Below are 14,673 nucleotides of genomic sequence, written 5' to 3' on the forward strand. Positions count from 1 at the left end.
TCGTTGAAAGAAATCAGACGAGCCCTGCTGGTAATAGCAGCACACATGGAGTTGCCCGACAACTGGATGTTAGTGCTTCAACAATATGGAAAGTTTTAAGAAAAATTCTTCAATTTTATCCATATAAAGTTAGCCTTTTGCATGAATTAAAACCTACAGATTATGATCTTCAATTAGCTTTTGCTTTGAAATTTCTTGTCAGGATGGAGGTACCAGACCGAGTTGTGAGAGAACCTGTTTTTTCAAATTTTCTAATCATTGCTTTTACTTCATTAATTAATAGGGGTCCTTTACGTAAATTGTTTCGACTTCTAAATTCGCGAAGAGTGGAAGTTGCGTTGGATTTATTAAGATAAAACAGCTTCACAAGTAATGCACGCTATGCTAAAGTGAGACGCATTTTACAAATAAACTGATACTTGAAATGATTTTCAATGCCCCGCTTCATTTTTATAACTCAAAATACTGGCGCTAGTGTCGACTACGTAATCAGGATTTTGCATTTTGCGATTTTTTCCCGTGTTTTATGCAAAATTTTAGTTGTCTTGAAGTGTAAAGCGACACATTTTCTCCTATCGGCAACTTTCGGAACTAATTTATTTTTCCACGGATTCCTTTTTCTATGTCGTCAATAGTTTCCATACAAAATTTGGTGGCTTTGCGGCTGATAGTTCAAGCTACAGAGGTCTCTGAGTACCGTTAGTTTAAACACACACACACACACACACCCTGTATATCTAAAATAAAGTGCTGCTTCATTAAAAGTTCAAAAAGTTTTGAAGTATTCAATAATTGAAAAGAAACAAATAAATAAGAACAGTTATTCATATATTTTATTATTTAAAAAAAATTAATAAAAACTGCAAAATGCATATTTGCAAGCAATGTAATTGTTACGTAACGAATTTTTTAATTTATGATTGAAAAATCCTTTAAAAATTTATAAAAACAAATGTAGCTTTTATATTTCAATATTTTTATATCAATAATTTTTTTCATTTCTTTTTTAACAAGTCAGAAATATCTCCTGAATAATTCCCATATTTTTTCAACGTTATAATGGTTTTATTATGCTTAGCGTTTTCTCAAAAAAAAATTTGTCGAATTACTCACAACTGGTTATTTGTAACTTTTAATGAAAAGCAAAAGACCAGTAAATGACTTAGATGATTATATACATATAAAGTTCCCACCAATTGTTCATTATTGTTCGCATTATTAGTTTCTTTTTTGTCAAATATATTTCCTGGAAATCAAAGGGTGGGGTTTTATTTGTCCTTGGATACGAGGAACAATGTTCTGTAAAAAATACTATTTAAACAAAAAAAAAAAACAAGAACTACTTGTTTCACTCCTTAAATAATGAGTTAATTATTAAGGAAAAGTTATAGTATTTATTTAATGGATTTTTTGGAATCAGAATCCAGGTGCAAAAGTTGTATGCTTTTACGTACCGAAAATGAAACCTATGAGGATGCTATGAATAATTTTAAATTGATTAAATTGCTATCATATAATTTAAAGAGCAATTTTTAATCTTAAAGAGCTTTTTAATCTTTGTTGCAAATTTAGTCAAATTAGTCCTCTTTGTTTATTAATTATCGTGTAAACTTATATTCGAGCAGGCAGATAGAAAACCTTCGTCTGAAAAAATGTTCAAAATTTGAAAAAAATAATAAATTTGAAGAAGTGGCTCTATATGAAATTTCATTTTTCTTTCTCAAAGCGCTTCTTTATTTATTGTGAGCATAGGCAGACAGACATCATTCCGAAATTGTGTTTTTCGGATTCGAGGATATCTGAAATGTGGAGATTCAAAATCTCGAGTTTGAATCTCTTGACGATTACAATACTTTCTCGTTTACTTCGTATTTAAGAAAATAAAAATAAAATTATTTATATATATACATGTGCGCGCTTAGTTTTAGTTTAGTTATATTAACGTCCCGTTATAAAGCCACACTATGGGTATTTTTGGGACGGACCTCGTAATTTTGAACCGCGATTAGATGACGAGGACGACACCTGAGCTGACACCCCCCTCTCCACGCCACACCACACCAGCGGGAGGACTTTTCGTATGGTGCATTTAACGTGCAACAGACCCCCTTACTCGACGGTTCTTCGGTGAAATCGGGTCTCGAACCGGAAACCCTAAGGCTCACAAGCCGAGACCTTACCATCAGGCCACCACGGCCCTCCGTATGTGCGCGCGCTCGCGTGTGTGTGTGTGCCGGAAAACTATTGCCAATTTTCTTTTTTTAATTTTTTTTATTGTTTTGTCTTGTCCTATGACAATTGATATGCTTTTCAATCGTAGAAATCTATCGCAATTATATTCAAATTACTTGATTTTTCAACCTGAATATTGATACCTGAATAACTGAACAGAGCCAAATTTAATTTATTTAATGGGTATTTAAATGGAATAATAAAAAAAAATACATGAACTATTAGAGTACTTTCTATTGAACATGCGTGTTGTGCATTTTCAGCCAAAAGAAATGCTCCAAAAAATTCTTATTAACAATTAAAAAACATTTTACTTAAAAATAAATTAAATCGTTATGACGAACTTGAAAATAAATTCATACCTAACAAGTGCAATCAGTAAAATTTCTATAGAACGCTCTGTTGAGCATTGAAGATATGAAGCCGAATACATTGTTTAAAAGTTAAGATTCTTATTTTCAAGTACTAAAAATATTCATTTATACAATGCGCATAATGTGATTAATCGACACATCTTTTTTACCGTCATAACTTCCAAAAAAAATCATTGCTCTACTTTGCGACTAACAGGAGGTTTAAAAAAATTTACATTCACCTATCCATTTTCTGAAGAATGCAATCTGCTTAATTTTACTTCCTTGATAGCAACATGATATTACTTTTGTAATTTTTCAGAGTATCTGTTTTATCTAGCACTATCATTTAAGCAGTTCCAAACAGAAATAATACTTATCGAATAGCTCAGAATTCAAGTATTGAACCAAAAACAAAGTCATATCACTCTGAGCTCTGCGTATGCTGTATATCTGGAGATATCTCACATCTGACTTATTTATAATAAAATCTACTGTCTTTCCTTTTAATTTTAGTTAGTTCCTTCTTTCATTTTAATTTATAAAGACTTGGAAAATTAGACAGCTGCCTAAGGTCGCTAAGCTGAGAAGAGTTACTCAATTAAAAATTTTACTGATTGAAAATTAAAACTGAGAAGGGCTGGTCAATTAAAATCTTTATTTCACAAATAAATAAATTTACAAAAGTTACAAATTCTGTGAATTAAGCAATATTTGAATAATATTTAATGATTTACCAAGTATAATTGCTCATGTTCCTAATGTTTTGTGAAGTTCACTTATCTATTATATATTAGAAGAATGGTCTTAAAACAGGCACAGCCGCAAAATATCTAAATCCACCAATGATTATAGTAACAATTATTTTCCAGACGTCAGTGCCTAAAAATTACTTGCAATCCATAAGTCACAGTTTGAGGAAACGATCCACATTTCAGTTTCGAGAAAAACTTTCATTATTCAAAAATAATTCGTTTTTGAAGAAGGATACAATCAAAGACGAACAATAGCGAAAGCAAAAAGCATTTTCAGGAAAAATCACGATGAGATAGTTTTAAAATAAAGTTTATGTCCCCCAAAATTACAGCTCTCCTCTGATCCTAGATGGCACTTAAATGCTCGAGATTGGTTGAAAGTTGGGCAAAATCTACTACACCACTTTCTTTTTCACCGGAGGCTTCACATTGTTCCGCATACCAGTAAATAGCCAGAAAACCGCGCCCAAAAATTCGTGCGATTCGTTCCAAGGTCTGCAAAACGGGAGAAATCAGGTTAACAGTAAGAAAGGGAGGTAAGGGGGGAAACACAATGCGTTTTAAAAGCTAATTCTTGCCCAAAATTCTATCAACCGGAACAGTGAGGTTAGGAACCAATGAACTGCCATTACAGGAAGTAAAAGAAAAAAGTATCAAATGGTCTGAAATCTAGAGTGATGAAAATGGGCTTACAAAAGTGATTATGTAATAACATTTGCTTGATAGGCTTTAAGTATTATAAAAAAGAATCTATTAAAAGTTTTGTTAGAAATTCTAATTCCTTCCTATGATTCTTACAGTTATGCAAGAAGAAACAATTGCAAGCTACATATTTGGGGATAAAACTGCTTTCAAAAAATACCACAGAAATTCTTATGTGGCATTTTTAAATATCATTATTATATTAAAAATAGACTTTTGCGGAAATTATCGCAATTGGTTCTAATTTACAAATTGCCAAATCTTAACTCTCTTTCCTTTTCTCAATAACTGAAAATATTGGGCCTTTAAATCCAGAGGTTTTAGGCAAAAAAATTTTAAAAGAATAGTTTTTTGCTATTATTTATTAAAGTAATATATTTTTCGCATAATTCAAATGAAAAAGAAGGTAAAAATAAGGTTTAAAACATCTTAAAAATTATAAAGTATCTTATTAAAGTAAAAAGTATTCCGTACATTTATTTTGTTTCCTGTTTTGGGAATTATCAAAATCTTGCTTTCAGACCATAATATATTAATTGATATTAAATTTATTAAAAATTTAAAAGTATTTTATTTATTAATATGTTTTTTTTCGTATATCTCTACTTTATTTTCAAAAATATTTAATTTCTAAAAACAATGCCAAATGTGTTATTCCCGGCATTTAATGAAGTGTAAAATCACAGCAGCAAAATCCGCATTCTTACATGATATGAAAAATTAAATATATTTCAAGATTTAATATTAATGTGTTTAAAAATGAATTGATTAATTTTATACCAGAACTTTGAAACAATATTCCGAAAATAAGGGCAAACATCATTTGTGACAGTATTGTTATATAAAAGGTGCTGTTATCTTCCAAAGAAATGTTTTTAGAAAAATGATTAAAGTGTGTGTTTTTTTCGTTCTGATTGATGTGAATATAAAACATTCAAATCGAATTTTCCATTTATGTGAAATTCTTTATTTTCAATTTGTTGCAATAATTAAAAAAATGTAATTTGCGTAGTATGCACTTTTAGCAGCTAAACCCTTTCAATGGCCATTTAGTAGTTGCTTTATACATCCTAAAAGCATACACCAAATCATTTAAATGATACAGCTCTCTCTCTCTTCGGTGGAGTGGAACTTTTTTTTGGTGCCTTGGATTTCTTACTAAGATAATATAAAAATAACTTTTCCAAATCGAATTTATTTTATTAATTTGAAAAAAGGCAATAAAATGTAAAAAAAAATTAATATTTGAATTAGTTTCATTGCTCAAATCTGCCCATACTTTACACCCGTAGTGTCCGTAATCAAATAATTCATAAGAATCTTAATTTCTTCAAATACTTTACTGCTGTACAATGTATTCATTGAATGAAACAATAAAAAATGGCATTTTTAAAACATTTGCAACGAAGTATATCTGAAATGTGCTTCTTATCTTGCACAGCTGTTGTACTTAAAATGCTGCTTTGTTTATTAAAATTTCTTATTTATTAAAATTATAATTCAAAATTTAATACAAAATACAAATTTTTAACTATAATTTTTATCAATTTATTACCTAAAAGTACTTACTTTTTATCCATTGTTGTTGTTGTTTCAAATACAATGTAAAATAGCAAATACTAAATAAATTACTGCCTTTTTAAGTTCAAAAACTACTGTATCAGACTATGCAAAAGTTTACGATAATTTTTCTTAATTCGAATTTTTGGATTAATTAAATTTTATTCTGGTACCAGGAGTCTCGAATCAGACAAATTCTTTTTCATTTCGAATTATCAAATCAGATAAATTAATTATTCACAATTATCACTGGATTTAAATTTTTGGATTAGCACTTATTGCATTTTAAGAGATACTATACGATTAAATGCTGATATAGAAATATTTCAGAATGTATATTACACAAAAATTATTAAGAAAATTTTCTATATTTTAAAATATACGAAAATAGTCCCGTCAGAGATAATTTCTGAATATATTTTTCTTATATATGTGTATTGTGTTTTCAGGTAATGCATCATGCCTATTTTTTAATTTAAACACTTTCTTGTAATGATTGAAATGCAGAAACAAATTTTTCTTTTTTTATATTTTAGGTTTTGCAACTTAATAAAGAGGAAAACGATCGTGCAATGGATATAAAATATAATATCAAATAGATATTTAGTCATATAATGCAGTATAAATTCTCACTTTACTTCAGAAATCACATGCTAATTTCATGAAAATTAAGAAAAGGAAATAAAGTCCGGTACCATAAAAAGCTGCCACAAGCAATTTGTTTGGCATTCATCCGTGACAATGATTAGACAAATTCTAAAAGTTAATTCTACTTATATAAAGAATGCATTATTATGATAAGAAAGGATTTTTATTTGTTAGTCAGATGTTGTGGCAATTTCAAAATTTGTTAAAACCCCGATGGCAATTTGTTACTTCTTATCCTTTGCATAGTTACAATGAAATAGGCATTTAAAAAGAAGTATTATTCGTACTTTTTTTTTCTTTTATATTTTTCTTATTACAAGGAAGATATACGGAAATATCTTCCTTGTAATGAAATTAACAGTTAAGTACGCCAAAAATATTTTGTGGCATTAAAAATGAATGTATTCTAACACTTACTAACTTGTCTCAACTGCTTGATGATTGTTGATGCGGATTCGTTTCGTTAAACTGGGAAGATACCTGAAAATTAAATAATAAATATCAGGATAGTACAAAATTAATGCATAAAAATAGATTGAAATTTATTCTTTTTATATACAGAATACCCTTTGAATATTTATATTTTCCCATATTAAAGAAAATAATGCATAAAGATCTGTTAATAGGAATAATTTTTCATTATGCCTTTGATGCAAAAAAATCTCTTTTTTAATAATTTTAATTATATATATATATATATATATATATATATATATATATATATATATATATATATATATATATATATATATATATATATATATATATATATATATATATATATATATATATATATATATATATATATATATATATATATATATATATATATTCAGTATTGACATACTTTGAAGTTTAAAAATATGCTCGTTGAGCAAGGTTCTTTTAAACGTTAATCATAATTAATTTAAGAGATATTTTTACGTTTTTCCATGCTAACTCTCGAAAATATTATTGCACAAAAACTGAATTTTGCAGAATTTTAAATTTAATTTTTTTAATATTATTTTTATGGTTTTTAATAGCATGTTTCTTCGTTTCAAAGAAATTCAAAACGTTTTTATTGTTTAATCAAATATTTTATTCAATGATTACCTTCTGTTCTTGAAAGTAAGGATGAAAGGTTTTTCTCATTAACTGTATAATTCATATAAAAAATCAGAAAGTGAAATTAAAATACTATAAAAGATAACATGTAATTTAAAATATGTTATCATGTCAAAGTTTTTATTGACATTATGTGTGTGATATTATAGAATTCGACTCCATTGGGAAATTGCACCAAACAAGTGGAACAGGTGGAAAGAAATTTATAAAATATAAAATTTGCATTAGAGATGTTGTTGAAATTAAACACAATAAATATACTCTGAGAACAACAGGTACCAAAGGCGGTATGTATATCATACGCAAAAATAATTAAACTATTATATATAGCATTTATATAAAGAATTATATTACTATTGTGTTTATCACAATTGAAATAAAATACCCATTGTTATCTAAGTAAATTGTGGATTTCTATAAAAAATTATAAAGAAAATATATTGATCCTAAGTTGCTACTTTTCCTTTTCTTTGATCCGGAAAAAGAGGCTTGTGCAATGACCTATGAAAAGGAAAAAGTTCCGGGTGTTTAAAGAGGATAATCTTTACCAAGATCAAGTTTGTTCAAAAAGTTCGAGTTTGACATGATTTCATGTCTGTCACTTTTTTTCATTTGATACCAGTTCAATGTTTTGAGTGCAATCGGTTTGATTGTTTGGATTATTCGTTTTGAGCGTTTTTCTATCGAATTTCAGTATAGAAGATTATGAGACTCCTTATATTAAAAACAAAAGATTTTATACGTAATTTAAAGTAACTGATAATTTGAATGAAAAATAAAAGCAAAGGCTTAGAAAAGCTAAAAATTCTTCAAAGATGTAATAAAGAATTATTATTATTGTGAATTTAGTGCCTTGAAGTACGGAAAAGAATCCTTGTTGTTAATACTTTCAATATATGAATACGAAAAATGAAATTTGAGATAAATATTTTCCACGATTACCAATTAACTTGTTGATTATTTCTATTTAGTCAATCCATGAGATAAAGAGAAAGTGTGATGGTTTATTTCATTCTGAGAACTATGATTGATTATCAATAAGAAATATTCAAAAAGATCTTTTAGTAGCGAGAAAAGGAATGGAATATATAGAAAGAATCATTGATGTCGTTCCCCCTCCCTCACCCAAGTATGTAATTGCAGGAAATCTTTTGGTTTCGGATAAAAATATTCTTCGATTTTCAGACTAACATTGAAGAGTCACTTTGATCTTACAAAAAACAATGGCAGGAATCCATAACCCCAAATGAAGTATAAGTAGTCCGACGAGATTTCTGAAGATTGGATCATGGCATCAAAATAATCATTAAAAAATGTTATAAAACTAAATTGGGAAAAAAATTATTTAAAAATGTTTCTTATTACGAATATTATACCAATTGCAATTCAATACTTTAATTTTTTTGTTACGTCAAAGAACTAACGCAAAATATGAGAGTTCAGGTTTGTAGTATTACAGTTCTGCTGATGGCATTTAGGTTTAAGTTTAAAACACTGTTTACCAGTTAGGAATAATCAAGTCTTATAAACTAAAGTCAAAAAAAGCTAGTTATAATTCTTTATTGATCATTCTTTCCCTTTTCGCAGAAAAACGTAAAATTAACGATACAGTATACATGTCTGCTTTCTCAAAACTAGCAAGATTATTCAAGAATGGCAGTAGTTAAAGATTCTTACATCTGACACCGTTAGATGCATCTTTAGAAATTAACAAGTACATTTCATTAATAATATTCTTGAAGATCGATGCGTAGGGCGGAATAATATATGAATATGATATAAAACTTTAAAATAAAATGCATATTAAAATGGTTTAAGTCACTTTTTCCTTCCATTAACAGAAAAAAAAATTCTACTGGTATTCCTCTAAAAAACTTTGTTCTCATCTTTCCAAAATAACTTTCGCAAGCAATGGATCAAGGTCGTTCAGAAGTAGGTTTAGAATTTTCTAGTCAGTTGAAAACACCGCTTATTATTTTTTGGTGCTGTTTTATGGCAAGGTAATAACTTAAAGCTGAAATGTGTTGGAATTCCCTTGAATTATAATTTTATCTAAAACCTACTGGTTAAATGGTTTATTCATTTAATTAAATTCACAAGATTTGCATGCTTAAGCGGAATAAAATTATATTTGTTTTCCTTTAAAATGACTTTTTTTTTCGTAAGATAAACAATTTAAACTTCTGAAGCGTTTTGCCGTAGCTCAAAATCAACAGATAAGAATATATTACAAAAGCAAGATTCTCAAATATCGCCGTTCGTCTGGTATTTGCGTCAAATAAGGTGATTTAAATTTTAATAAATTACAAAATATATTTTTAAGTAAAACAAATTCCTTTCAAAATAAATAATGATAACTGTCAAATCAATTTAAAATCCATTTACGGTGTGAGTTAAAGTTTGTAAGTATTTTTAATATGTCAATTAAAAGTACTTCGTAAAATAATCAAGCATACTACCAAAAAATAACTTTTTAGCATTTATATTATATTTTTTTAGAATTTTCAAGACCATTAATAATAGTTCTCGAAATAAATAATAGTTCCCATTAAGAGAAGAAAGAATTTTCATTGACAGAAATATGATCTTAAAACAATTGAGCATGAGAAAATATTATTTCCAAAAAGAAAAGTTGTATTTATAATATGAATTTTACTTCGGTTTCTGAAATAAAGTGACAAACATTCCTTCTGAATAAAATATATATTTTAAAAAGCAGTTAAATTTATGAGAATTAATGAAAGAGTGAAAAAGAGTTTTCAATTTTTAATACAAGCAATTATTGTATCTTTTAGTTTAAGAAGAGAAGTTTCGAATTAATAAAATGGCATGCGACATTAAAATCGACATTAAATTTTGAAAATAAATTTTTCCGCAGGTTTTTACAAAATCAGAAATTATAGAATAGACGTCGGAAATGAGCAAACACCATTATAAAAGCAAATCCAAGCTTAAAGGTTTCTTTAATTAGTTTTCGTGTAAAGTATTACTTTATAGAAAAATATTCTTACCAGATGATCAAATGGAATTTATTTCAAATCTTAAATTAGTTATTCAGATTTTTCTTTATTTATTGCCACATTTTAATTATTTTTTTACAAGACTAATCGCTTCAGGCGACCAAATTGCTGGTTATTGATTATATTTGATTTCAGATAAATCGTTAAGATATAACATCATGTTCCTGATTCTTCCAATTTTCTGCCATTATGTTACTTTAATTGTCTTACTTAAGTTTTATTTATTGTGTAGAGGATCTTTTCTAAATGCGACAATCTTATAAGAATTTGACACTATTAAAAACGTAAATATCCGTATATTCACATGCCGTAAATTCAACTATCTTTTAAATTTCACGATATTTTTTTTTAACTTCACTTTTTCAATTACCTTGTAAACTTCACAAATATTAAAGAGAATATCTCTTTTATGGCTTTCAGCAATGGGAGAAAATCATATGATTAGATATTTGATGAAACAATGAAAAAAATTTGGGTTTTATTTACAATAATACCCAAATTTTTTAAATACAATTTTATTTACAATATATTTACAAAAATCAAAACATTATTGCGAAATATGCTTAAAAATTCCCAAATTAAACATTCCCAAACCCCAAAGCATGTATGTGCCAAGTTTAATATCTTTAAAACAAAGGATCTGGCACGTAGAATGCCAATAAACACAATGACACACGCACACACATTTCAGTCTTTATTATTGGAAGTGATTTAATGCCCGGATAAGGCTATAAAACTCTGATGCACATAAAGAGTGTTGAAAAATGTTCTTTAATAATATTACAATCCATCGTAAGCTCTTTACAGAAGAAGCACGTTAGAAATTATTAAATATTTTTTTTCTTTTTAACTACCTTTATATTTTTAGAAAAAATATAATTATTAATATATTAACCAACATTAACTTTGGTCACCAAATAAAACCCAAATGACATATATTTCATGACTTTAAATCTAGAATACTCAAATAATTCTCAGATTTTAATAAAAATATCAGTTTCTATTGTTTATAGTACAAATCATGAATGATTGATAGTGCATGCCATGACGCTACAAAAATGATGTTGTTTGAAAAGTGAAAAGTTTGTCGTATTGCATAAGCAGAAAAACTGAAATATATCAGTAATTCTATTCACAGTTCTTTTCACTTAACCTGAGTCCAGTGTTACAAGTCATCATTATTTTTGACACCAAACTGTGAAAGATAATGCAAATGGTGTAATATCCCGTCGGGAAATGTCAGTTCGTGATTTTGGACTTGCATTTCATTATTACTTACACGAAGAAAGATGTGAGTTGCTGTAATAACACGACTTTTAAATGAATGGTAAATTAAAAGAAAAGGGAGAATTGATTCTTAAAAGACGTAACTGTTTTATTGTTTACTGATAATTACTACAGATAATTTTTCATTTCCTGTAATAACTTTTGCTTTCATGGTAAATATTGTTCTAAATAAAAGATATGCTTAAATTGTGTTTGAATTGAATGTTTTAAAATTTTAAATGAAATGATATGTAGGGTAACGCAGATATAAAGGCAAATTTATGCACTGCTTCTCAGTTGATATCATCCCTTTTTATGAAATAAAAAAAATCCATCCCAATTTTTTTCTACATATTCTACTAAAATAATGACAAATTTTAACATATAAGTCACTTAAATTTGAAATTACATCCAAATTTTTCCAGAATTTAAACAAGTTGTTTATGAATGCAATTTAAAAGGATTTTATTCAAAAGTTTTCACGATCAATAGTTTTCTAATTTAAAAATTTATTTTTTATTGTTGTTTTTTAAAACATAATTTTTTTAATATTTTTTACATGTTCATACGATTTGCATTGCGTCTTAAGTAAGAATGTTATATTGGCAGGGACTAATCCAAAAAACTGAATTGTATTGTTAAAATCTTAGCCTATATAATAAGGGTAATTTTGGAAATAAATATAATAGGAAAATATAACCAATTTTGAAAAAAATAATTCATTCACTTGTAAGTCAGCGATCATTAAACAAACTCCAACTTTGCTGGCAACAGATCTTAAAACTGCGAAAGATCAATATGAAAAGTTCAGAATTGTTTCATAATGTTTACTGTCTCATATTTTAAACCTGTGTATTTAACTTCTATTTAAAAGTGGTAATGTGACTGAAAAAAATACTCTAATATAATGATCGTTTTCATGCGAGATTATTCTGTTTAAAATTAAATAATAAACTTTAGTTCTAAAAATTTATATTTCAAATTTTATTCCCAATTTCTTTTAAAAAATGATTTCTTTTTCAGAAATCTTTAATTTTAAATAATCTTACCTAAAAAATGTTTTTTGAAAAAGAAAATCAATAATTTTATTTTAAATATTATATTTATTTATTTATTGCTAAAAGAAATTGATTAAACGTTCCTCAGCTAAGAGTGAAATTGACGGTCACACTTGGCCCTTGACACATGTAATTTTGGTTCTATAAATCCAGATTGTTACGAGCTTGATAAAACTGTGTATTCATTCTACTTTATAAATAATTTATCTCTTTATTCTCCCTTGCACAAACAATTTTTCAGTGAGTTATGACAAATAAACAATGGAACTATCTGTCATAATGTTTTCTTACGATTTCTTCACGGTTTTATCCCAATGTCTCTTTTTCATGAAAGAATTGAAATATATTTTTAGAAGATATTCTGGGAAGTCCTTTTATATTCTTCAGATTTCTTAAAGAAAAACACTTAAAGTATTCAGAATTAAAAACTAATTTTAAAATTGCAAATAAAATAAAGTATGTTGTGTTCAGCGATATGTCTTTTATTCATATATGTGATAACATACTTTTCAGGGGGAGGGGAGGTGCCCTTATCCCAATATACCATCCCCCCTTTGAGGCACCTCGGAATGAGGATGAGATGCTTCCGGCATGGTGGTTGGATCTCGCCACCCTGGAGGGTACATTAATAGGCCACCCTGGAGGGTACACTAATAGGCTCCTCCCATCGATGACGGTACGTACTTCCTTCGGGGAGGGTTGTACCGTGGCCGGTGACGGCCCTTAGGACTCAACCACAGTTCCCGCCAATGTTGCTGTTGCGGCGGTCCGGTCATTCAGTTTTATGGTTTAAATCCGTGTGCCTTCGGGCGGGTCGGAGAGTTAGATAGTTGACTTATCCCAATATACCAATTTCAGCTAGTATGAAATTCCTTAAATACATACTCTTTAAAGTTTTGCAATAATAGTATACTTAGTATACTATTATTGCATGCAATAATAGTATACTTAGTGAATATCATATTTTTATTCTACAGTTTTCGTATTTTTAACCTTTTACTGTAATTTTAAAATTATTAGTGAATCAAAATTATGAATATAAGCATATCTGTGCAAATATCAAATATTAAAATTCAAACTTTTTATTCGAATCTCTTTTACAAATCTAGTCAATGCATTACTTCTCACTCAAACCTTTATTTAAAAGGAAAATGTAACGGCTCGAGTTAAATGAAAACAGTTATACTTGTCAATGCAGAGTCAAGATTAATGGAGTAGTTAACCTTTTACTAACCGGTGTATGTAGCTCAAACAGCTCAAATATTTTAAATGAACAGAAATAATTTTGATCTTTTTTATGCTAATTTATTGTATTATTATTATTTTTTGTTTTCAACAGATGCAGGAAGTTTATTTAACATTTGCTTTGGATTTTATGTTACCTAATTATTTTAACTGTCAACTTATTTAATATTTCAATCTTTTAATAATAATAAACATATAAAAGTTGTTAGTCATATATTCTGCCTAATTTTTCTTTTCTTTTCTTTTTTTTTGTGTGTGTGTGAAAAACATTCTTTTTAGTATAGAATGCTTTCTATTTTTATATATAAATCATGCACAGCAATTTCCTTGACATTATTAATGCTGTTAAAGGCACAATACTAGAATGATTAATGAAAGAAATACAATATAAAGTTGTCATCACTCCTCTAAGCGTTAGAACATTTGAAATAGCTCGCAACAATCTTTTAAGAGAATGATTTTGCGATTTAATGTGTTTCGATTTTCACATGGTTATTAATCTTCCTGCTGTACGATGATTAATGTGTGTCTTCAATTAAGACAACCATAGACAAGCAATGTAACTTCAATGATTTATTTCTTAGACGTTTGAGAAATAGTTGTTCGGTACTGAATTTGCAAAGGCTATCTCGTTAAATATTTAATAAAAAGAATTTTTCAATCTTTATATTAATCTTTATATTAAATGATTATTTATGAAAACTTATCATGTAAGCTTTAAATAAAT

The 14,673-nt window shown here is 27.7% G+C and overlaps 1 protein-coding gene across 2 annotated transcripts in view; it reads right to left on the reverse strand.

Annotated features, from left to right (window-relative positions):
• The window catches only part of LOC129963197 (elongation of very long chain fatty acids protein 7-like), a 96,067-nt gene that overhangs the window by 46,264 nt on the left and 35,130 nt on the right, over window positions 1-14,673 (reverse strand). Inside the window, exon 2 of one of the 2 annotated variants that reach the window (XM_056077373.1) lies at window positions 6,672-6,730. The gene's annotated coding sequence lies outside the window, so the exon portion shown is untranslated. Of the gene's footprint in view, window positions 1-6,667; window positions 6,731-14,673 lie in introns of both variants that reach the window. The other variant, XM_056077371.1, reaches the window with a different exon arrangement.

This window comes from Argiope bruennichi, chromosome 3 (genome assembly GCF_947563725.1).
Source record: "Argiope bruennichi chromosome 3, qqArgBrue1.1, whole genome shotgun sequence".
Taxonomy (NCBI): Eukaryota; Metazoa; Arthropoda; class Arachnida; order Araneae; family Araneidae; genus Argiope; species Argiope bruennichi.